We start from the raw sequence: 25,014 nt of genomic DNA, 5'->3' as shown, positions 1-25,014 counted from the left end.
AAGTTAGTAGCTGTAACAATAACATAAACAACAGTAATACATATTGTATTTCTAGGTTAGTAATTATCATGGACATAATTACAAGGCTGCCTAGCACTGGTGTGTCTCATCATTCCCATTCAGTTTGACTGTAGGGATTGCTATTGTTTTGAAATCTCAGATGAAGCATGTACAATTTTTACTCTTTGCTTACTTATGAATAGTCATGTTGTCAGAAGGGAATAGCAGGGCAAAATGCCCCCTGCATTTCTCGGCATAGAGTTCTCCCCTCCCATTGGAGGAGCTGCCAAGGAATTGAAAGGTATGTAACAGAAAAACAACAACATCCTTGATCTTCTTGCAACCATAAAGGAAGATCAAATACATCATTAAAAGAAGTTTGAGAGCACTCAGAGAATGAGGCGGAAAACAGAAACATCTTTCCCAGGAGAAGAACACTTTTGGGCAATCAGAAGACATGGCTTTATATAGAATTAGTTTTAGGCTGTCCCTGGCAAAGTGCAATAATAGTGTGCTTTTTATTTTACTTTGTTTTTGTCCTGTTTCATCTGTAGGAATGCCAGATTGCTAGAAAAACAACCAACATTACCAAGATGTTTTTTTTGCTTCCCATATTTTATAGTGAAAATAGATTTCATTTGTCCAAGATGCAGTTTTAATAGACTCGGTTATATTTAAGGCTAGCATGCCAGAAAATTCATTGCATATTCTGTGAATTAAGAAAGTAATAAAATGCTGACCTTTTAAACAATTCTTTCATGTGATTGGTTCAATATTAGGCTCCCTAGCTAGGCGATCAGTGAAGCAATAAACATGGCAAAATATCAAAGCATCCAGTCAGTAAAAATTTACAGAATATAAGAAAGGTCAAAACAAGCTGGCTGCAGCTAGATTTTCTCAGATATTAAAATGGTCCATCATAGGGTAATGTGTGTGTGTGTGTGTATGTGTACATGCATAAATACACACACATGCATACATATTGAAAATATACCCCAGAGCAAAGGTGGGTATAAATATAATAAATATGTAAATGAAATATGTCTACCATGAATGTTCACAGAGAGAACATTGTGCAAAATACATGATTTCCCCCCCCCCCCCGGAATCCAGTTTTGTGTATTTATAGTATATATAATTTCTTATCTTTGATTATTGTAACATCAAGTTCTGATATAGATATGAATATCATGGGGTATAGAATTTCACTGATAGCATTTCTCAGAGCAAACTACATAATCAACAACATAACATACAACAATCAACAACATAATCAAAAGCAATGAAAAATCAAGTTTGGTAGAAGCATTGCTGGATTGTTGCAATGGAGGTGAGAAAGTTGAGGATTGCATAGTTTTGTTACTTGAATTTTTCAAAGAATTAAAAATTCCACCCAAGTTATGAACTTCACTTTTATACCTTCTTAAATAGTATCATGCCAGCTGGGGAATTTGGGGACTTGAAATCCAGAGGTCTTAAAGTTCCCAAGTTTGAGAAACACTGGTCTAGAACCTCTTTTTTCTCTTTCCACAAGGCAGAGCATCATATAATGAATTGCAGAAAAAAAGATTTGACTTAATTTTTTTTTAAAGCTTCATTATAGTAAAAGCAGTTTAAGAATAGAACAAATTACTCAGAGCGTTGATGGGTTCCCCTTCACTGGATGTGTTCAAGCAGAGCTTATAAAACCCTCTGCCTATTTATGCTTCAATTTGGATTCCTGCATGGAACAAGTAGTTGGATTCGATGGTTTAAATAGGCCTTCACTTCCCCAGCTCTATGATTCTCTCATTATAAGTCTAACAATACCACTTTGAGGAATTCTGGATCACCCTTTATTATTTTATTAAGACTGAAGTGGAATGTTTTTATGATAAAGACCAGACCATACATGCACATACATATACATACATACACAAATTGATACAGATTCATTTAAAATAACCCCCCAAACTAAATAAAAAAAGAATTAAAAAGTTCCTGTATCTATTAAGGAAGCAATAAATATTTCTTCTCCAATCTTACAGCCCACTGTGAGATCTGTAATCTGGATCTGAATTAGCAAGTAAAAAGGGATTTGTGACACATCTTGATCATATTGGGAGACCTTAAACCAAGGTGATGAAAGAGTGTCATGTATCTTTACAAAATATGTATCTTAGGAAAATGTGTTCTATGGATTCAACCACCCCAGAGCCCCAAGGGCAAACTCTTTTGCAAAATGGGATTTTCTATATTTCCCAATATAGTTATCTCCAATGCAAGAAAATGCACTGGAATCTAGAAATACAATGGAAGTCAGGTCCAAAAGAGTTTAATTAAGCTTTTTTTTTTCAACTCATGTCTGCCATATGTGGAAATGTCTCATCATGGCTTCACCTTGTTCCTCCCTCTTTAGAACAATTTGCTACTATTATTTCTGTCTATCGGTGTAGCCAAGAGGCTGGTGGCAGCCTCAACTCATACAAGCTGAAGGAGCAGAACATGGTACCACCACCACCACTGTCTGTCCTCCCTTTGCAGGCCAGACCATCCCCAGCCTGGGCCCACAAACACACCCCTGTGAGCAACTGTGGGAAGAAACCAGAGAAGGAAGAATGTAACACAGCCCAGATCTAGAAAATGTTTCAAAGTGGCACTGCCTTAATTAACTCACTATAAATCTGGCTGGGAATTTACTATTAGTTTGCAAGGTTGTGTTTTAACCCCAGACCAAACCTTTTTCTCAATGCCATGTGGTTCTTGCTTCTTTCATTTGCCAGCATAATAGCCCCAGCCCCTATGCCAAACAACCCAGCTGCAGACTGGAGAGGGTACACAAGCAGCATTGCTGATGTAAAGCAACCCTCCCTCCCTTACCTGACCTACCTCAGAAACTTCACCTAGGTGAACAGAAGGAGGGCAAACACAGAGGGCAAACATGGGGAGAGGAAGAGGCAGTACCTGCCTATCATCATGCTTGTGATCCCTACTTACCTGCCACCCTCCCTCCAGTCATGAACCTTGAAGCTTCCATTGAGGGAAACTTTGTGAATGAGGCATTGGGGAAAAGCAAGCAAGTACATGCTAACTGTTGGAGGAGGGTTGCTGTGTTTGGATTGAGTAGGTAGATCCAGCATAGCTGGAGTCCTGCAGAGCACCTAAAAAAATGTGCAGTCCCTTGCTCAAGAATCCCTGCTGTGTACAATTATTCTTCTCTCTATTGTTTTGTTTTGTATTGCTTTATTTTATTGTTGGATTATTGTTGGAGGGCTGTGTGCATTAAAGATACTTGATTTAGAGGAGGCTTATTTAGATAATGAGCCATTGTGGCTTATTATCTCCCTTCTTTGTTAAGGGATTCTGTAATATACAATTTAATAACTGATACTGTTCTAGCACATGGAAGTTTTAGCTGACCAAAGTATAGAATGTAAATCCACAGTCTGAAAGGATCCAAAGAGACAAACTTTGCCACAGCTTCCTTTTATTTGGGAGGCAGAACTACAATTTAGAACCATTTTGACAGGGTAAAAACAAGCAAGAGGAGATGTAGTTATTTAGTCATTCATTCATTCATTTACAAAGATTTCCATACTGCCCAGTTCCCAAGAGTGAACACAACTTCCAGGGGGGTCTGCGGGGTATAGTCAAAAAAGTTTGGCAAAAAATGGACAGAGCTTTAAACATCCTGTTGTGGCTACCATCTTAACTTTTTTGACCACACTCAGTAGACATCCCTGATAACATCAAAAAAGATATAAGGGTCAAGCACCCTTAACCAAACCTCAACCAAAAGCAATAATCAGTTGCTGAAAAAGCCATTTTGGTGGCTCTGTGTAACCCAGTAAGGATGGATCTCAGGGAGAAAGATGTTTCAAAGCAGGGAGACACTGCAGAGAAGGATGTGAGGAGCTTCCAATTTTGGAAAAGTTTTCCATTACTTGTTATTTTCTTGCTCTGCCCTCCTGTCCCAACATTCAAAATCTAGAGGTGTCAAGTCCACGATGTCCAACTCTCAGTTCTGAAGCATTCTCACACAATCAGGCTTGGGTCAGATAAATACTTCTTTATTAAGAGGTACATGTAGCTTGTAAACAGAACATTGCTAAAACTAACGCCTTGGGTATGTGAGATTTGCCCCGTTCGACAGAGAAACTCTCGTGACACGTGTGGTTCACAAAGAAGGTTTACTCATGCGTAACGTAGTAGTCACAAGCAAAGCCAGGACTGGCTTGGTACAATTGCATCACTTGTTATATTCCCCCCTTCCCGCGCTTTTTCCCGCCTCGTGATCGCGTTGCGGCTGTGGGCAATTAGGCCCCCCAATGTCCCCCCTGATCGTACATGATGGCAGGGTCGGTCAGAGTCCATTGTCCTTGATTGCCAGTCCCCCTCCGGCTGGGTTGGCCCCTCCCTGCTACGTGCAGACCCGCGGGTTCTGTGCTGCGTTGCGATCTTGTTTCGCTGCCCTGCGGCCCCGTTCCTTGCTTGCTCGCGCCGTTATCAGTTCGTAATTAAAAGCTTCCGCTGCGGTTTTCCTGTTTAGCTGGCCGCAGGTGGCTCGTTAATTAGCGGCGCTTTCGGTTCCTCTTTTCCCCGCTAGCTACCGCCGGTGGATTCCGCGTGGTCTGGTTGCGAGCTTCCCTGCAGCCCCGTGCTTCCCTGAAACCTCGTGCTGACCGAACCTGACATGCCGCCCCCCTGACAACAACTCCCCCCCTCGGTCCTATTTCGGCTTCCCGGGGTATTTACTGTAAAAGTCCCGCACTAGGTCCGGCGCCCTTATGTGGGCTTTACTCACCCATTCGCTGTGGGACTTGGGGAAATGTTTCCATTGCACTAGGAGCTGGGTCTGCCCCTTGTGCCTCCGGGCGTCCAGTATCCGGTTGATTTCGAAATGCTGCTCATCCCCGACCATGATGGGTGGTGGTACTCCCTCCGCCTTGTGCCAGGCGTTCCCCGGCTGGTGCAACTTTAGCAGGCTGCAATGGAACACCGGGTGGATCTTCCCGAGGCTTTTCGGGAGCGTCAGCCTGACGGTCACCGGATTGATGATCTCCGAAATGGGGAACGGCCCCACAAACCTCGGGCTGAGTTTTTCGATGCCTGGTGCGTCTTTAGGTTTTTGGTTGACAGATACACCTGGTCCCCCACTTTCCACTTTTCCTCGGGGAGCCTCTTGCGGTCCGCGTGCTTCTTGTAGTCGGCTTTGGCTCTTTGCAATGCCGCGTGCGCCGCTCGCCGGGTCTCGTCGATTTGGGCGAACCAGGCGTCCAGGGAGTTGATCTGGGATTCCGGCTGAGGCAGCTCCGGCATGGGGACGAATTCTCTCCCGGTGGCTACTTTGAACGGAGAGAACCCGGTGCTCTTGTGGACGGCGTTGTTGTATGCCACCTCCGCGAATGGTAGTAGCTCCGCCCAATCGTCCTGTTGGTGCCCCACGTAGCAGCGCAGGTACTGTTCGAGCCCCCGTTCAGGCGTTCCGTGGCTCCGTCCGTCTGCGGGTGCGCCGCGGAGGATAGGGCTTGTTTCGTCCCCACCCGCTTCAGGAACTCCCGCCAGAACCGCGCGATGAAGTTGCCGCCCCGATCGCTGACGATACGTCGAGGTGCGCCGTGGAGTCGGTAGACATGTTGCACGAACAGTTTCGCCAGCCCCTCGGCCGTGGGGACTCGCCGGCACGCTACAAAGTGCGCTTGTTTGGAGAATAAGTCCGTGACCACCCAAATGGCGGTCTTCCCCTTACTCTCCGGGAGCTCCACTATGAAGTCCATGGCGACCTCTTGCCAAGGGCCGTCGGGTTCCGCTACCGGCTGGAGTAGGCCTCTAGGTTTGCCTTTGGCTCCTTTCGCCGTTGCGCACACCGGGCAACCCCCTGAGTACGCCTCCACGTCCTTCCGGAGCGTGGGCCACCAAAACTGCCGCCGGATTAAGTGGAGTGTCTTTACGAAGCCGTAATGCCCCGCGCTCCGGCTGTCGTGGGCTCTCTCCATGACCTCCCGTCGGCAACCCTCGGGCACGTACAGCTTTCCTTCGTGCCACCACAACCCCTCTTGGCCGGTTAGCGCCTCTCGGTTCTGCTTGAGCCAACCGTCCCGCTCCGCTGCCTCCGCGAACCCTTGCCTTACTTCAGACGCCGCGTCCCGTCGCTCCCCCTTGGTCTGGCTTCGGGTCACCGCCTTTGCAGCCAGCCTGCTGGCGGGGATGACGGAGTCCACGATCTCCTCCCGTAGGCTGGCGTGTTGGGGCATGCGAGACAGTCCATCCGCTAAGAAGTTGCGCTTCCCGGGGATGTGTTTCAGTGTGAACCTGAACCTCCCGAAGTATTGGGACCACCGTGCCTGTTTGGGGGATAGCTTACGCGGGGTCTTCAGGGCCTCGAGGTTCTTATGGTCCGTCCACACCTCGAACGGTTCAGTTGCCCCCTCCAGTAGATGCCTCCACGTGGCCAGCGCCCACTTGACCGCGTACGCCTCTTTCTCCCACACCATCCACCTCCTCTCCGTCTCGGTGAATTTGCGGGAGGCGTAGGCGCACGGGTGGATGGCACCCTCCGGGCTGGGTTGGAGCAGGACTGCTCCCGTTGCCACGTCTGATGCATCCACTTGGATTATAAACCGCCGGTCTGGGTCGGGATGGCGCAGGATCGGCTCCGCGGTGAACCGCTGTTTTAGTTCCTCAAACGCCCCCTGGCATTCTGCAGTCCACGCGAGTGCCATGCTGGGCTTGGGGGTTTCCCAGTGCCCTTGGTTTTTAGCAGGTCGGTTAGGGGAAGGGCGATTTGGGCGAAGTTCGGGATGAACTGACGATAGAAGTTCGCAAACCCTAGGAAGCTTTGGAGTTGCCTCCGGGTTCGCGGCGCTTCCCAGCCCAGGACATCCCTTACTTTCGCCGGGTCCATCTCAATTCCCCGGCTGGATATTCGATAGCCGAGGTAGTCTAGTTGCTCTCGATGGAACTCGCATTTTGAGAGCTTTGCGTACAGCTGTGCCTTCAGCAGTCTCTGGAGCACCGTGCGCACCAGGCTCACGTGCTCCGCCAGGGTCTCGGTGTAGATGAGGATGTCGTCCAGGTAGACCAGGACGCCCCGGTAGAGTAGGTCGTGCAGCACCTCATTAATTAGCTGCATAAATACCCCGGGGCCCCTTTTAATCCGAACGGCATCACGGAAAACTGGTAGCTTCCGAGCGGGGTGTTGAACGCCGTCTTCCACTCATCTTTTGCGCGGATCCTAACTCTGAAGTAGGCTTCGCGCAAGTCCAGTTTTGTGAACACCCTCCCCTTCGACAGATGCGACATCAAGTCCTTCATCAGGGGGAGGGGGTATTTGTACTCCGTGCTGATTGCGTTCAGCCCCCGGTAGTCTACGCACATACGGAGCGAGCCGTCCTTCTTCTCCCGGAATAACACCGGGGCCGCTAATGGTGACTTCGCGGGTTGGATGAATCCCCGTGCTAGGTTCTTGTCTATGAACTCGCGCAGGGCTCCCATCTCCCTCCTCGACAGGGAGTACATTTTTGGCTTAGGCAGGGTCGCTCCTGGCTCTAGCTCGATGGCGCAATCACTGGGCCGGTGTGGTGGGAGCTGGTCAGACTCCTTCTCCCCGAACGCTGCCGCCAGGTCTCGATACTGCCTCGGGATTCCGCCGCCCGTCGGGGGTTCCCCGGGTCCGGCCCCTCGCTTTGCGGTTGCCTCGCCAGTCGCCGCTGCCTCCCTCGCCTCGGGATCGTGGCGGGTCTCCGGGGTCCCGGCGCTGCTGCTGCTGCTGCTGCTGTTGCTGTCGCCGCCCGGGTCTCGGGCCCCATCTGCTCTCGTCCCGTCTCCCGGTGTCCCGGACCCTCCGCTTGTCCGCCGGTGGTTGCGGCTGCCTCCGTCTCCACGGCTCGGTCCCCTCTGCTCTCGCCCCTCGCCGGTCTGTCGACCCCGAACCGCACTGCCTCCGCCGTCCAGTCGACTCGTGGGTTCCGCCGCCGCAGCCACGCCAAGCCGAGTACCACCGCGTAGTCGGCCACCGGGACCACCACGAACCTCAGTTCTTCCCGGTGACTCCCGATCGTCATCTGGACCGGCTCGGTGTAATACTGAGCTGGTACACCCCCGGCCAGCGTGCCATCTAACTGGCTGAATGAAATGGGCTCCCGGAGGCGCCTCAGCTGTAGCCCGAGCCCCGAGACCACCGCTGGGTGCATCAAGCAGTGGGTGCAGCCCGAGTCCAGTAGCGCCCGTAGCTGCGCCTCCCCTCCGGATCTCACCCCCGGACGTGTATCCTCACCCGGAACGGTGGGCAGTCCTCGTCTCCTATTGGGTCCGCGCGCCTCGACTCCCCTGCTCGCACTGGGACGCCGTTCAGTGCGAGCGCGCCTCGTTTCCCGCCGGCTCCGAGTCCTCTCCGGAGGATGCTGTCTCTGGGGTCGACCACCCCCCGCGTCCTTTCTCGGTCACCGCCGCCACTGCCCCCTTCCGCGGTCGGTCACCGGTCCTTTTCCCGTTCGCACGCGGGGTTTTGACTTCGGGCCGTGGTGGGGCGCCTTCCCGCTCCGTCGGGCACTGCGCCGCTCGGTGGCCTCTGCCTCCGCATCGGAAACACAGATTCGGGGCTCTGGTCGCCTCTCGCCTCCCGGTGGACTGCCGTCGACCGCTCCGTCTCTCCTCGGGGGTCCTCTCCCTCGGCCGGTCCCTCGTCTGGTCCCGTCGTCTTGTGCTCTGTTGGATCTGCCGCCACGCCGATTCCGCCGTTCCGGCCAGCCAGATCCAATCCTTCACTGTGGCCGGGTCGTCCCGCCCCAGTGCCCGTTCCAGGATCTCTGGGTTGAGTCCCCTCTTAAAATACTTCACCTTCAGGGACTCCGGCCAGTCCGCGAGCTTCTCGGCCAACCTCCGGAACTCCAGGGCATATTCCGATACCGATTTGCCCCGCTGCCTGAATTGTAGGATGTCGTCCTCCGCCCGCTTGGCGCTCAATGTGTCCTCGAATCTGTCCCGGAGCGCCTGCATGAAGTCCGGGAAACTCCGTAGTTCCGCCGCGTTGGCATCGTACAGCCCGATCACCCAGCTGGCGGCTTGGCCATCTAGCAGCTCGGCCACGTAGGATACCCTGTCCTCGTCTCTAGCGAATAGGTGACCACCCCTCTGCATGAACCCCCTGACGTGCGTCAGAAAGTGCGGCAGCTGTTCGGGGTCCCCTGAGAACTTCCCAGTGATACCTCGAAGTCTCAGGGCGTCTGCCGCCCGTTGGTCCTCCGACCGGGGCGCCGTGGGTGGTGCCGGCGGGGGTGTCGGACCGCCCCTGTCGCTCGCCTCCTCGTTTACCGCCGGTGGCCCCACTCTCTGCAGTAGGGTCTGGAGCATCGCCTCCACGGCGTCTAGGCGTCGCTCGACTCTCTCCTCTAGTCGGGCGAATTTCTCGCTCCACTCTCGGTCCCGGAACCCCGAACCCCGGGTCATCGTAACGCCCGAATCGTCTGGTCCTTGATTCACGCCCATCGACCACCGCTCGGATGGAGTGCGCCCGGCCCTGGCCGCTGCCCCGTCGCTCCCGGGCGGCTCCGACCGCCCTTCCGCGAGCCTGGATCCCTCGCGCTCCAGCTGACCCACGGATTCCTCGTCGCTGGTCATGCCTGTATTGAGAAAGAAAACGCTCCTCGGTGGTACCGGGTAGCGCTGACGGTGAGTCCTGGCTTTATGTGAGATTTGCCCCGTTCGACAGAGAAACTCTCGTGACACGTGTGGTTCACAATAAAGGTTTACTCATGCGTAACGTAGTAGTCACAAGCAAAGCCAGGACTGGCTTGGTACAATTGCATCACTTGTTATATTCCCCCCTTCCCGCGCTTTTTCCCGCCTCGTGATCGCGTTGCGGCTGTGGGCAATTAGGCCCCCCAATGTCCCCCCTGATCGTACATGATGGCAGGGTCGGTCAGAGTCCATTGTCCTTGATTGCCAGTCCCCCTCCGGCTGGGTTGGCCCCTCCCTGCTACGTGCAGACCCGCGGGTTCTGTGCTGCGTTGCGATCTTGTTTCGCTGCCCTGCGGCCCCGTTCCTTGCTTGCTCGCGCCGTTATCAGTTCGTAATTAAAAGCTTCCGCTGCGGTTTTCCTGTTTAGCTGGCCGCAGGTGGCTCGTTAATTAGCGGCGCTTTCGGTTCCTCTTTTCCCCGCTAGCTACCGCCGGTGGATTCCGCGTGGTCTGGTTGCGAGCTTCCCTGCAGCCCCGTGCTTCCCTGAAACCTCGTGCTGACCGAAACTGACAGGGTAAACCTCCCTCTATTTATCCCCCCTCCCCTTATTGCCTGGCATCGTAACTCCTCTTCACCTGTTGTTGACCTCTCTCCTTCCTCCCTGAACTTCTTCCTGGTTCTTTGGGCCCCAGCTGCCTGGTCGGCAATCAAGCCAGTCTAAATTGCCCATATATGGTTAAGCTGCTTCCCAACTCCCCTTACAACCATTAACAGCAACCCCCCCTCCTTATTTACAAGTGGCAGAAACAAATCAATCCAACTCCCAACAAATGCAATACAATGGAAAACAACAACAGTTGGGTGATGCAGGTTCTGACATACTGCCCCCCCCCCAAAAACCCCTCTTCACCACGCTGGCCAGGAGCCCTAGAAATAAGAAAAGAGGAACTGGAATTATGAAAACATACATCCTATAGAGTTCAACACGTTCACCTGGGTTTGTTAGGATACTTCTTATAAAAGTCCAAAATTAAGTCAGGAGCTCTAACATGTCTTTTGGAGACCCATTCAGCCAGAGATTTAGGGAAATGTTTCCAATGTACTAAATACTGAATGTCTCCTTTGAAGTTTCTAGAGTCCAATATTTCCCTGATCTCAAAGTGTTGTTCCCCCTCGATCATAATAGGTTCAGGAGGGGCCACTACCGGCCTCCATTTACCAGATTCCTTGTAGGGTTTTAATAGTTCACTGTGGAAGACAGGATTAATCTTCCTGAGGGTTTTGGGGAGTTTCAAGCATACAGACACGGGGTTAATTACTCTATCCACCATGAAAGGTCCTATGTATTTATTATCAAGCTTTCTACAAGGCCTGGAAGATTTCAGATTCTTGGTAGATAACCGCACTTTGTCCCCCACTTTCCACGGTTCATGTGGTGCTCTCTTCTTATCTGCTTGTGTTTTATAACTTTCTCTAGCTTTTGCAATCGCTTTTTCTGCGATAGGCAACAATCCCCTTATCCTGTCACCCCATTCATCTACTGTTTTAACCCCTGTTTGAGCGTGGGGAAGTTCAGGTATAGGTACAAATTCTTGCCCTGATACAATCTGGAAAGGGGACAGCCCAGTACTATTGTGTACAGCATTATTGTAAGCCACTTCAGCATAAGGTAATAAGTCCACCCAGTTGTCCTGTTGATGGTTTATGAAGCATCGCAAATACTGTTCCAACCCCGCATGCCTCCTCTCTGTCACTCCATCCGTCTGAGGATGAAAGGAATTGCTCATTGCTTGCTTAGACCCCAAAAGGGTTAAAAATGCCTTCCAGAATTTAGAGGAGAACTGGACCCCCCCCCGGCCGCTGATCACTCTTCAGGACAACCATGTAATCTGTATAAGTGTTGTATAAACAAGGCAGCCAGTTCAGGTGCTGAAGGAATGGCTTTGCATGGGATGAAGTGAGTTTGTTTAGAGAAGAGATCAGTAACAGTCCAAATCACAGTCATTTTCCTGCTCTCTGGCAGGCCTACAGTAAAATCCATGCTTATTTCTTTCCATGGTTTTTCAGGGCAGGCCACAGTTTGTAATAACCCACGGGGTTTCCCCCCTTGCCTTTTGGCCATAGCGCATACAGGACAGGTAGTTACATATTCTGCCACATCTCTCCTGAGCGAAGGCCACCAAAATTGCCTGCGGAGTAGATGTAAAGTTTTGACAAAGCCAAAGTGTCCTGCTGTTTTATCATCATGGCACCTTTGTAGCACCATTTTGCGAGCCTCCTGGGGCACGTACAGTCTATCTGCATTCCACCATGCCCCCTCCCTCTGGGTTAGTTCCTCCTTATTCTCCTGGAACCACTCATCCTGTTCCAGGAATCGATTTAAGTCCATTAAGAACTCTGATTTGAGGAGGGTTTTGGTGCCATTACTTTGTGATCTAGTGATTGCAGCTGCCAGTTTTGGTCCCTGCCGGTTTGGGATTACAGCTGACACCACCTTCTCCCTTTGGCTATTGTGCTGGGGCAGCCTGGAGAGCGCATCTGCTAAGAAATTCCTCCCTCCTGGGATGTATTTTAAAGTGAAATTAAATCTACTGAAGAACTGTGCCCGTCTTATCTGTTTAGGAGACAACTTTCTGGGTGCTGTCAAAGCCTCCAAATTTTTATGATCCGTCCAAACCTCAAAAGTTTCTTCCGCTCCCTCCAGCAAATGCTGCCAATTTGTTAAAGCCCATTTCACTGTGAAAGCTTCCTTTTCCCATACTAGCCACCTCCACTCAAGTTCAGTGAACTTGCAAGATAAGTAAGCACATGGTTTTAACACACCTTCCTCATCCCTCTGTAAGAGGACTGCTCCAATGGCTACGTCTGAGGCATCTGCCTGAATAACAAAAGGCTTTGCTGGGTCTGGGTGTTTTAGGATGGGTTCAACAGTGAATAATTTCTTGAGGCTTTCAAAAGCCTCCTGACATTCTGCTGTCCATTTTAAAGGGGCACTGGGGGCTTTTGCAGTTCCCAAGGGTTTGTCCTTCGTTTTTAAAAGATCAGTCAGAGGGAGGGCTACTTGTGCAAAATTAGGAATAAACTGTCTGTAAAAGTTGGCAAAGCCAAGGAAACTTTGCAGTTGTCTCCTGGTTCTTGGGGCCTCCCAAGCTAAGACATCCCGCACTTTATTGGGATCCATTTCCACTCCTTTATTAGATATTCTGTAGCCCAGATAGTCAATGCAATCCTTATGGAACTCACACTTGGATAATTTTGCATACAACTGCGCATTTAGCAGTTTCTCCAGCACTTTCCTGACCAATTTCACGTGTTCCTCCATTGTTTCGGTGTAGATTAAAATGTCATCCAAGTACATCAACACTCCTCGATAGAGGAACTGGTGCAAGACCTCATTAATCAGCTGCATGAATACCCCGGGTGCGCCTTTTAATCCAAATGGGAGGACTCGATACATGTAGTGTCCCAGGGCACAGCGGAATGCGGTCCTCCATTCGTGCCCAGCTTTTATACGCACCCTGAAATATGCCTCTCTCAAATCTAGTTTGGTAAAAAATTTTCCTTTTGCCAAATGGCCTAACAAATCTTTTATTAATGGGAGAGGGTATTTGTTCTCTGTGCATATTGCATTTAACCCCCTATAGTCCGTGCATAAGCGTAAAGTCCCATCTTTCTTTTCTCTGAAGAGTACTGGCGCTGCCAGGGGGAATTTGGCGGGCACTATGAAACCTCTGCTCAAATTTTTGTCAATGAATTCCCTCAACGCCCCCATTTCCTTTTGGGTCATTTACATCTTTGGGGTTGGGTACTTTGCTCCTGGCACCATCTCAATTTTGCAGTCTGTGGGGCGATGTGGTGGTAGCTGGTCAGATGCGTTCCGACTCTTAACTCAAAAGCCTCTGTGTAGTAGCGGACCGCACCTCCCCCCACCGCTGTTCCATCCACTTGCCTGAAGATTATGGGCGTCTTCAGCCGGTGCACTTTCAAATTTAAACCGGTGACGAGCACGGGGCTGATCAAACTCCGGGAGCAACCTGAATCAAGCAATGCTGTGAGCCAGGCCCGACGAGTCGATCGCGGAGCACGGATCACTACCTCATACGTCATGGGACGCACCCGGATGTCCTCGATCGATTTGCTCGGGATCGGCTGGTCGCGCCTTGGGTTCTCCTCCCTTTAGCTGGAGCTCTCCCGTCTGTCCTCGCTGTCTGAGAGGTAGGCCATTCTCAGCCTCTCTTCTTCGCCTCTCGCCACCGTGCTTTTCCGTGGGGCTTTCATCGCTCTTGCAGGTTTCTCGGCTTTTTTCCCTTTCTCCGCGGGTTGTCGCCTTGGGTTCTGGGAGCAGGCCGCCACGAAGTGCCCCTTCTCGCCACACATGAAGCAGGCTTTCCCCGTGGCCTGCGGCCTTGCTGAGGGGGTTAACTCCTTTCTTGCCGGTTTTCTCCCTGTTTGCCTTGCGGCGCTAGGGGGCCGCCATCTCGCCTCCGCGTCATGCGGTTTGACTCTGGCCAGTTGCGCCTCCAACACGGAGACGTGGGTGATCCACCCCGCCAAGGTCTCCGGGCACCCCCGCACCATGGCCCTCTCAAAGAGCCGTGGGTCCAGCCCCTCCTGGAATAGCCGCACGAGGAACACTTCTGGCCAGTCTGGCAGCTTCGCCACCAAACGCTTGAACTCAAGCGCGTACTCTGTCACCGAGCGCGGCCCCTGCTTCAGCTCCCGGATTGCCTCCACTGCGTGCGAGCGGGCACATTGGTCCTCGAACCGGTCCCGTAGGGCGGTGATGAAGCAGTCAAAGTCCCCCAGTTTTGGGGCCTCCGCTTCATTCAAGTCGTTCACCCACTCAGCTGCCATGCCTCCCAGGAAGCAGGACACATACAGCACCCTCCAGGCATCGCTGGCAAACAGGCACCCGCACGTGCCCATGTAGATTCTCACCCGGTTCAGGAAGGCGGGCAGTTGGGCAGGTCTCCGTCGTACTTCTCTACCAGCCCCCATCTTCGCAACAGGTCCCCTTCCACTTGTTGAGGTCATTGGGCGGCTTGCTCCTGGTCAGATCCCCCACCGCGTCTTGCGGGGGTCTGGGCCAGGGCCCGATGAGGGGGAAGGGTCGGTGGTTCCAGCGGAGCCCTTGGGGAGGGCTGGTCCATCAGCGTCGGCCCCTGTAGGGGGTTGGGCGGTTGCATGGAAGGTTGAGCCAGAATCCTCAGCTTATCCAATTCCTTCCTCAGTGCGCACACTTTGTCTTCCATCTCCGTCACCCGTTGTCCCTCACCCCATGGCTTTGGTCGCAGTCCCCATGGCCCTCAACCATCGAGGGCGGGCTGGCACCTCAGGGGTGAACCCTCCAGCATCTGCCCAGATGCTCCGGTCTCTCGGTGGGTCCCAGCGGTGGGCCAGTTGCCTCGTTGGGGTCTTCGGTCTGGCGCCCGCTAGAGCATCAGTGAGGAGGATTTGCCGTTCCTCCTCTTCTGCTGGTGCCTCTGGTGAACTTTTCTGCAGTTCCTCAGAGGCCATGCTAGGTGGCTGGAAATTCCCCGTAGAGTTTCCTCTTGGGTAAAATCCAGTATCAGGGAGTTTTAGCAAAATGTCAAGTCCACAATGTCCAACTCTCAGTTCTGAAGCATTCTTACACAACCAGGCTTGGGTCAGATAAATACTTCTTTATTAAGAGGTACATGTAGCTTGTAAACAGAACATTGCTAAAACTAACGCCTTGGGTAAACCTCCCTCTATTTATCCCCCCTCCCCTTATTGCCTGGCTCCTCTTCACCTGTTGTTGACCTCCCTCCTTCCTCCCCGAGCTTCTTCCTGGTTCTTTGGGCCCCAGCTGCCTGGTCGGCAATCAAGCCAGTCTAAATTGCCCATATATGGTTAAGCTGCTTCCCAACTCCCCTTACAACCATTAACAGCCACCCCCCCCCTTATTTACAAGTGGCAGAAACAAATCAATCCAACTCCCAACGAATGCAATACAATGGAAAACAACAACAGTTGGGTGATGCAGGTTCTGACAAGAGGCCTCTAGAGGTTGACAAGGGTGCATTCATCACAGCCAGCTAGACTTGGTGATTGTTTCCTCATAGCATAATCTCCAACTGAAATTATACCCAAAATTAAAAAGTCCACATATTTAATGACTAGTGGGTTGCCTAATTACCTGCTTAATATTTCATTGCTTTTTAGCTTTCAACATTTGACAAGCTGACAGGAAACCACAGAGAGCCGTATCGTGATATGTTGTAGGGGACAAGCCTGAGCTGATGGATCCTGTTCTGTTACTGTACAATGGTGAAATGTAATTTCCAGCCATCACATATATTGATAATATGGTTTGACACTAATGATAAAGTAGCTGTAAAAGATTTGAGTGGAATAAAGATTGAGTTGGCGATCATGTCATCTAAATATTTTAATATGAAGTAGGCCTGTAATATCACTGCTTTAAATACAAGCTCTTGTTGCAGATTATCTGTGTCAGGAGGGATTTCAATGAACAATTCTGAACATTCGTTTTCTTGTCATTGATGTTTGTTCTTATTAAGATGTGATACAAGTACAGTGTTGATACTTTTTTGGAAGTGATCTGGAGACACTGTGGTAATTTAAAAAAGAAATGCATGAACAGAAAGAAAGGGAAAAAAAATCTAAGCCTCCTAAGTAAGGAAATGTTGTGAGTATCTACTAATTAGAAAACTACATGTATTTGCATTGCTCATTAATGAAGATAAACCATGGACTTTCATGTTTATTAGAAACTTTAAAAACTGGGGGGGGGGACTGCACTTGTCTTGTGAATTGAGTGTGTCAATACTTTTCCACTGAGATGAACCTATTCCATGATGAATTCTTGCTTTTGGAGTATAAGTCAAGGGCACAATTTATGATCAAGGTGCTTGATTGCAATGAGGGTGGCTGCCTGTACTTTGAAGTGAGCTAAGTAATACCCTTTACTATCTAAAGAAGAATGCTTTTAAGTTCAGAGCCTAAAATTAAAAGTTGTACCACAGATGTTCCCTTCATGGCATCAAAACTGGGACATCACTACAGAACACTGACCATACATCTTGGATGTCAGAGTTTGCCTATGATGGAAGTAGGCAACATGCGGCTCTCTCAGTGTTGTTAGACTAGAAGTCCCATAAGCTTTTACCTTTGGCTACGCTGGCTAGGAATGATGGAGTTCCACAAATATGGAAACCACTTAGTACTTATTCCAGGCCTGAAACAATGGCTAGAACTCTCCAGTCCAAATCTAGCACCACTCTGTGGTAAAAAATTATATATTTCAAAATTACACATACAATGATAAATCACTAATGCAAACTAAAAAAAAAAAAGAATAAAAGGAAAAAAATAGAAGGTGCAGAAAAAATAGAAAAGAAAGAAAAAATAAGAATATAGTAAAGAAAAAGTAAAGAAATATATAAAGAAATGACTTCTGTCTTCATTACAACAAGTATAAACAATTTTAGTAACTTATCACCTTCTCTTAAAATGCAACAAATGATCTCTTCTTCCTATATCTCATCTCTTATATATAAACACTTCTTTAAAGCCATGTCATTCAGTCCTGGTCAGCAAAAGTCCATTAAGGGTTATCACAGATAACAACATATCTATTTTAATCCTGATCAAATAAATCAACTTTATATTCCTTCCTTTTAGTTTTAACAATCTTGATCTTTAATCCCTTCAAATACTGTCCTAGAACTTGATTTCTTTTCATTTTTTCTTTGTCCCTTTTCCCAAAATCCTTCAAAACTTTAACAAGACTCTTCTGAAAATCCAATATTGGAAAGTTATCCAGGACACTCTTTTGGTTTGTTATTTGTATACACTATTTAATTATTAAGACATCAGCCAATTTATTTTGTATGTCCAGTGTAGCATCTTTTTCTTTATCATTCTTGTAGCCTATCATGTTTAAATCCACTTTCAGATCAGTCTCAGTCATGTCAGGTAGAACTTGTTCCTCCTCCATAACATCTTTTAAACATAGTCTATCTATAGAGGCAGACACTCTTAAAATTGACTTCTGGGTCCATTGTTCAAAAATATCCTTCAGTATGTCCAATGTTAAAATATTTTGCTCCATTCTATATTAGTAAATCAAAGTTAAGCATTCTTCTCCTTTAATTGTAATCTTTAGTCCCTTCTACTTCCCTCTAGCATCTAATCTTCAAAATCTCATCCTATCTTTTTTTTAATGGTTCAAAACAAAAGCATTTTCCAATGGGAAGGATTCTTATGATTAATTCCAAAATCTTATTTCAAATCCATTTGGACCCTTAGTTCATTTGTAACTTTCCAAAATCAAAGTTCTAATCACCCTTTTGCTGTTTATTCTGACTATATATATATATTCAAATCCTTAAACTTATATTGAAAAGTTGTTTTGCTAAGGATTGAAGGAAACTCACCCGCTATTGTAAAACCTGTCAATCTAAAGGTTCCTAATAGCTGAAAAGCAGTTAGCAAGCAATATCCAAAAGTGATTAGTAAAGGAAGTATGTGAACCCAGTGTCCTTTTGAAGGAGTCATCCATGGTTTGAGCAAAAAGATTGGTATTCCCTCATCTCCCAGAGCTTTAAGCCCACTGGAGACAGCTGTCTTGCTGCCTTCAGTCAAGGAAGTAGCTATGAGCAATCTCCAGTCCTCTTCTTGTCTGGAAAGGGATTATGAAGAGGCAGTTTATTTGCCGGCTCTTCATTCCACCATGGTCGTTCACTCCACTTCAAGCAGAGCCATCTTCAGTTCACCATTTCTTCTCCAGAGAATAAATGTGGTAGAACATTAAAGGAAGAATAGCAGTGGGTGACTAATTGTGCTTCAGAGTAATGTATGTGGCCTGACTGATTCTCTAATACATTTCTGAAATCTCCCAGGGCTCATCCAAACAGATTCTTCAAAATGACCAAAGGCCACAAGTTGTGGCATAGCTTAAGTGAAACTAGTCAAATGAGACTCCAAATATTTTATATTTAAAATAGTGCATTGCTTTTTAAGATTTATTTAAATGTCAACACATTGAAATCATATTAAAAACTGAACAACTGTTGCCACAATTATTTTGCATTTATTCTTCCTAAAATAATTTCAGTATTCAAACTTCTGAGGGCTCTACTGACTTAGAATCCCTGGAGATGTGTGTAGAAATACTTTCTGATGGATTTTACCCTAAAGGTGGATGCCAGTGAAATCATATACTGTGGCAGATGTCTTTATACTATCCTGCTGAAAGATCTGAAAATGTGCATTTAGACAGCGGGTGGTATGATCCTATGCAACTGAGAACACCATAACTATTTTCTTCATTTGCGGCTGGGGGATGGCTGAAGCCATCAGATCTCCACAGGGCCATTAGTGCTAGGTAGTGAAAAGGGTTTGTAACTCTGAACCATTGCATCTTTAACTGGTATTGTTCAATGAAGCCAAGTAATTGATTTAGACTCCAACTAAAATTTGATACATACTGTAGTTTGTTATAACTGTCCATGTTACAATGTGGATTACTAACAACGAAGACAAGAACAATTTGTACAAGTGCTGTAGCTTTAGCTTTCTCTTATTATAACACAAATCTGTCAGAACTCATGCTATTCTGTTACATCACTTAAACCAAATATGTTTCAGTTCAGAGATTCAGATTATCTGCAAATAATGGGCCTTTAAAATGAGGATGCCTTTAATGTTGCTGTATCTTAACGTTTGTCACATAAAGGAATCTTCTTGGCAGGTTTATTTTTGCAATGCAGTAGGAAAATAAATTTTTACATCACTAAAGATTAATAGAAATGGTTTTTAGTGTTCGTATTCTAATGTCCTAGTAAAGCCTCAGTAACCTCCATTTATTGTAGGATGAATCTGGCTGGACTGTATAACACTGGGGCATTAATGTGAATGTTTCAGAATTGTACAACTGCTTGCTTAGGAAGGTAAGTTTGCAATAGACAGTGATTCTGAAGAAGGAGACAAGCCAAACTAAATGAGAAATCTCAATCAATTAGCAGTTGCAGGAAGACCTACTTTTGGGCCCCAGCATAGCACATAATTTTGGGTATGGAATCACAGTAGCCTAGGAAGCCTCTGATAATTGATCCCATGTGGAGAGGTTTGAATAAATAGAATTCTTTTTTTTCCCCCTCCAGCTGCTGCCCCCAGGCTCTCTCATGTAATCCCATTTATGCAATGGCACAACTCATTTATCATTCCAAACCTAGAACATCAGAGATGGAGCAATGTCCTTGATGACAGGACAATAGTCAGTTTCCCCCAACATTTACTTTTACTTCTATATTCCATAAAATTGAAGAGAACTAAGAGAGTCTTAGAATAAAAGTAAAAGGAGGAGAAAGAAGAGCAAGCAGGAGCTCTTTAATAACATCCAGACAGAACCCTCAGACAGTCTCTCTCCAATCCGTCTCTCTGCTGTGAGACCTGAATATGATCTTGAAACCCAAAATAATATTCAAAGAGATTATAAGAGCTTATTTGGCTAGACTGACTTTACCGACTGTATTTGGAATTCTCTGGCTGGTGATTGCCTTCCCTTGTTTGTCCTGTTCTCATTAAATGAATGAGTTTATGATCAAACATATTAATGAATTTCTCATTAAAAACTTTCCCATACACAAGCACTGGCCCAAAGGTGTTTTTTGTTCTGTTTTGCTTTTAAGTTCTATATTTCCAGGACTTCAGGCAAAAGGTTCCAAAGAACCCTCTTATTTTATTTTATTTTATTTTATTTTATTTTATTTTATTTTATTTTTTAAATATATATATCCACCCATCTCACACTTGTGACTCTGGGCATTGCATACAGTTAAACTAACAAAAAACCAAATAATCAAAATATTTAGAAGCAACAATTAAAAACAGTTAAAACTATAGTATAATAATAATAATAAAAAAAACATGGGACAGTGCATTCCAAACTTACAAACAATATAACCATACAGTATAGTAGACTCCATACTTCCACTGTATCCCCAGGCCCAACAATACAACCAGATTTTCAGGGCCTTCCAGAAGGCCAATAGGGTTGGGGCCAACCTCATCTCATGGGGGATAACATTCCAGAGAGTGGGTGCCATGGCAGAAAAGGCTCTCTTCATGATTCCTGTCAGACAAAGATCCTTGGTGGATGGGACCTGCAACATGCCCCTCCTGCCAGCCCTGATGGGACAGGTAGATGTAACTGGGGAGAAGTAGTCACTCAAAGAACCCAGCCCCATGCCATGCAGGACTTTAAAGGTCATAACCAGCACCTTGAATGGGACCCAGAAGCAAACTGGCAACCAATGCAGGTCATGGAGCAGAGGTGTAACGTGTGCACACATGCTGTAACTGCCCTCGCTGCTGCATTTTGTACCAGCTGAAGCTGATACTCTTCAAAGGCAGCCCCATGTAGAGCATATTACAGTAATCTATTCAGGAGGTGACCAGGGCATGAATGACAGAGTAGAACCTCCCGATCCAGGAATGGTTGCAACTGGCATACCACAAAAAGTTGTGCAAAAGTCCTCCTAGCCACAACTGCCACCTGCTTCTTGAGCAGGAATTTGAGGAGTCCAGAAGGGTCCCCAGATTGCGCACAGGCTCTGTTTGGGACAGAGCCACCACATCCAGCACCAAAGGTGATAAATTCCCAGATCCAGAAAGCCCCAAACCCAAAGCCATTCGGTCTTGCCAGGGAGGAGCTGGAGCTTGTTGTTTCCCATCCAAACCCCTACAACCTCCAGACTCCAAGGAAAGGACACAAACAGCATTGCTTAATTCACCAGGGGTGGAGATGTATAGCCTCACCACATGGCAATGGATTATCTCACCCAGCAGCCTCATGTAGATGTTAAGTAGGAATGGAGAGAGTATCAAGCCCTGCAGCACCCCACATAGTAGGGGCCGAGAGACCTCTCACTCCCAATCAACACTGACTGGAAGCTTTGGAAGAAGGAAGAGAACCTGCACAATAGAGTGCCATCCATTCCCCACCCCAAAAGCCAGTCTGGAAGGATACCATGGTCGATGGTATCAGAGCCCACTGAGAAGTCAAGTACAGGAAGGATGATTGCATCCCATCCCACTCCCACCAGAGGTAATCCAATAGCATGACCAATGCTGTTTCCATCCCATGCCCAGGCCAGATACCTGTCTGAAAGGGGTCCAAATAATCTGCTTCATCCAGGATCCTCTTAAGCTATCACATGATCACCTTCTCAACAACCTTCCCTAAAAAAAAGGAAGGTTGGAAACTGGACAGACGTTATTCAGTATGGTGGAATCTAAGGATGGCTTCTTGAGAACGGGGTGAACCAGTGCGTCTTTTAGGGGCAAAGGAGCAACCCCCTTCTCTCAAAGAAGAATTTCCTAGTGCTGGGCTGACAGAAGAACCCCCTGGATAGAATGGCTAACAAGTGAATGGATTGGATCATCTCAGAAAGTTCAAGTCAGATTGCTGGCAATGTATTATCAACATACATGGATAATCTGTAGAAGAAGGTTCTGTCACAGAGGTTTTTAAATGATTCCACATCATAGTGAAAAACAACAGTTTTCTAAGAACATTTCCAAAATTCTCAATTTGTCAATCCTCCCTGTCTCTAAGAAAAGGTTGCTATACAATTTTTTCTCCAAATATTCTTAATTCCATGTATTCTGAATGACTCTATAGTATAGCCAGCAATTCCTTCAACAATAATCTCAGTGATAGTTGGCTTGGAAGATGTAAAATGGCAGGCAGGGATGCCCCTAGGGCTGTGAATGCTTCAAAGATGATTAGGAAGAGGTAGTTTGGACATGAAAGAGCAGAAACGCCACTGCTCTTTCAGGAAGTTGCATCTTTCTTCAAGCTTCTATGTGAGCATGGAAAAAGACATCCATGTTCTAATGAGCCAGTTTATTAAAGTAGCTATGCTATTAATCTGATTCTGATTCCAATTTCAGGAGCCTGGAGAAGATGTAGCTACCATAAAAAAATGCTGTTGCTGCTACAGTATTACTTGTAGTTCAGTAATCACCAGTTCAGGAAATACCAGATACTCCTACCAAATAAGAGATCTGGAAAACATGCACTGCAATTCTATGGTGCCTACCCACAAGTAACTCCTATTAATGGATGATACACGCAAATGGGTTTGGAACTGCAGATCTGTTATGATCCTACGTGTGGAAATACAGGTAGTCCTTGCTTAATAACTGCCCTGTTTAGCGACCATTCAAAGTTATGATGGCACTGAAAAATTAACTTTATGAGTGGCCCTCACAACTATTGCAGCATCCCTGCAGTTATGTGATCAAGATTTGGGCACTTCACAACCAGCTGGTGTTTATGATTATTACAGTGTCCCGCAGAAACAAGATTGCCATTCACGTGCTTTGCAACCAACTTGCAACAAGCAGAGTTAATACAGAAGGTGGAAGTAAAATTGCAAGTCACAGTCATGTGATGTCTCGCTTAACCACACACAGTGACTTGATTAACAACCACAGCAGAAGTGAGGTCGTAAATCCATCACTGTCACTTGATGTCTCGCTTAACGACCCCATCGTTTAGTGACAGAATTGCCAGTCCCAATTGTGGTCATTAAATGAAGATTACCTGTAAGTCCCACTGACCTCTTAACAGACATGTACAGATTATGTGATACCAGTGTTCCCAGAATGTCAGTAAGGTGGGAGTAATTATGATTCTCTTAAGGTAGCCAAATGCCTTGACCCTCTTTCCCTACCTACTATCTAGTGAAATCCTTAACCTAGAGCCCAATTTACAATTTTCTTCCAAACAGGGTATTTACCCTACCACAAGCAGATTTCTCAGAATTTCAGCCAGTATAAAAACCTTATAAAAATTACTGGTGCCTGTAGGCAAAAACAGTGCTGGTTTGTAATATCCTGCTGTTTGGGAAATTTGACTCAATAACATTGCTAAGGTAGCATAGCATGTCACAAGATTGCTTAAATCATGTAGGACTTTTGATTCAAATTTCTTTTCCTTGTTTTGTTTGGTTTTGCAGCTGAAGTGAGACTGTTAAGATATTCAGATATTTAGATAGTGATTATTTTTTTAATGGTAGAAGGATATTTCTTTATGACCATGTCCTTTTAGAAAACAAGGAAAGAGCTTAAATAAAGCAAATCCTGAATATGTTAAATGGCTTGCAGGTAGACAGGTTCATACCTTTTCACTAATCATTTGTCAGAATAATAGTGCGGTTTTTAGATGAACATCTCTTAGAAATCATTCATAAGACTCGTAGAGTAAATTTTATTTAAACCTTTAGTACGCTAATTTCTCACAGGAAGGAAGATATTTTTCACCTTTTGCAATCATGGAATTAATCATCAGTGTAAAATAGCTATGGATTGCATTTGTGGATATTAAACATGCCAATGAATTTCTTCTGAAGTTTGCAGGAAAATGGAGTGTACAGTAGCTAGATTCTCGTGTGTTGCTATGATGAGAAAGGAGTGATTCTTCTATCATGCAGCCAGCTTTCCATGGGGCTATGCAACATAATGAGAACTTTTTCAGGACACAGAAAAGTCTGGTTCTGTTGCTAGGACAAATCAGAGGTGGTATTTCTCTCTGTCTCTCTCTCTGATCTACCTCCTGGATATATATTTAGAATCTTCATATCTCTCCCAACAGTAATAATGTTATACTATTTCTAACTTACTTCCCATTGATTCAGGAAGCAGTTGATTACCCTGAGAAGTTGACAAAAGAATCAGAAAGAAGATAATATATGTATTATATTCCTGTAATACACTTCTGTAGTGTTACCAATGAACAGGAGTCAAGTCCTACTACAGGATGTTTCCCTTCTCTCCTACCCATGGTTGGTCTTCCTCTTTGTCCCTATCTAATCCAGTGGGGCATTGTTAGCTTAAGTGCTAAATGTGTACTGGAGAGAAAGTTTTATGACATCTATCCTATTAAAATGAAGGCAGATACATTTCAGTGAACAGGTAAAATGAAATTAAGCACTGCAGACCAATTCAAAGATGGAAATGCCCATAATCTTAAAAAAAAAAAATTAGTTACATCTTGTGATTAGAGCAACTACTAAAACATAGGACTTGTAAAAAGCTAGCTGTAGCTTCTATGAATATAGCTATATCAGTATTTTTTAAATAATCAAGTACTATAATGTCCAGGAGGATTTCCTGAATTGTTTAAGTGGAAACTTCAATTAATTTTTTTCATTTCCATATCTTTCTATCAGTAATTAGAATTCTGTAACCTTGACTAATCTCTTTCTGATTGTGTTCTTCAGAACATGTGCTTCTTGTGAAAAGCATTAAGAACTACCTCTCACAATTAAAGAAAAGGCCATCCTGGCCCACCATTACATC

General features: G+C 46.6%; 1 long non-coding RNA gene across 4 annotated transcripts in view; it reads left to right on the top strand.

The window, feature by feature from the left end:
- The first annotated feature begins 13,826 nt into the window (after window positions 1–13,826).
- The window catches only part of LOC112542667 (uncharacterized), a 44,765-nt gene continuing 33,577 nt past the window's right edge, over window positions 13,827–25,014 (top strand). For all 4 annotated transcript variants that reach the window (XR_003086325.2, XR_015795357.1, XR_003086326.2 and 1 more), the window contains exon 1: window positions 13,827–13,872. This is a non-coding gene — a long non-coding RNA (uncharacterized LOC112542667). The remainder of the gene's footprint in view (window positions 13,873–25,014) is intronic.

This window comes from Python bivittatus, unplaced genomic scaffold (assembly GCF_059951505.1).
Source record: "Python bivittatus isolate LINGU-HERP-01145 unplaced genomic scaffold, Pbiv_v1 ctg000060_np1212, whole genome shotgun sequence".
Taxonomy (NCBI): domain Eukaryota; kingdom Metazoa; phylum Chordata; class Lepidosauria; order Squamata; family Pythonidae; genus Python; species Python bivittatus.
This window is presented reverse-complemented; position numbering and strand designations above follow the sequence as displayed.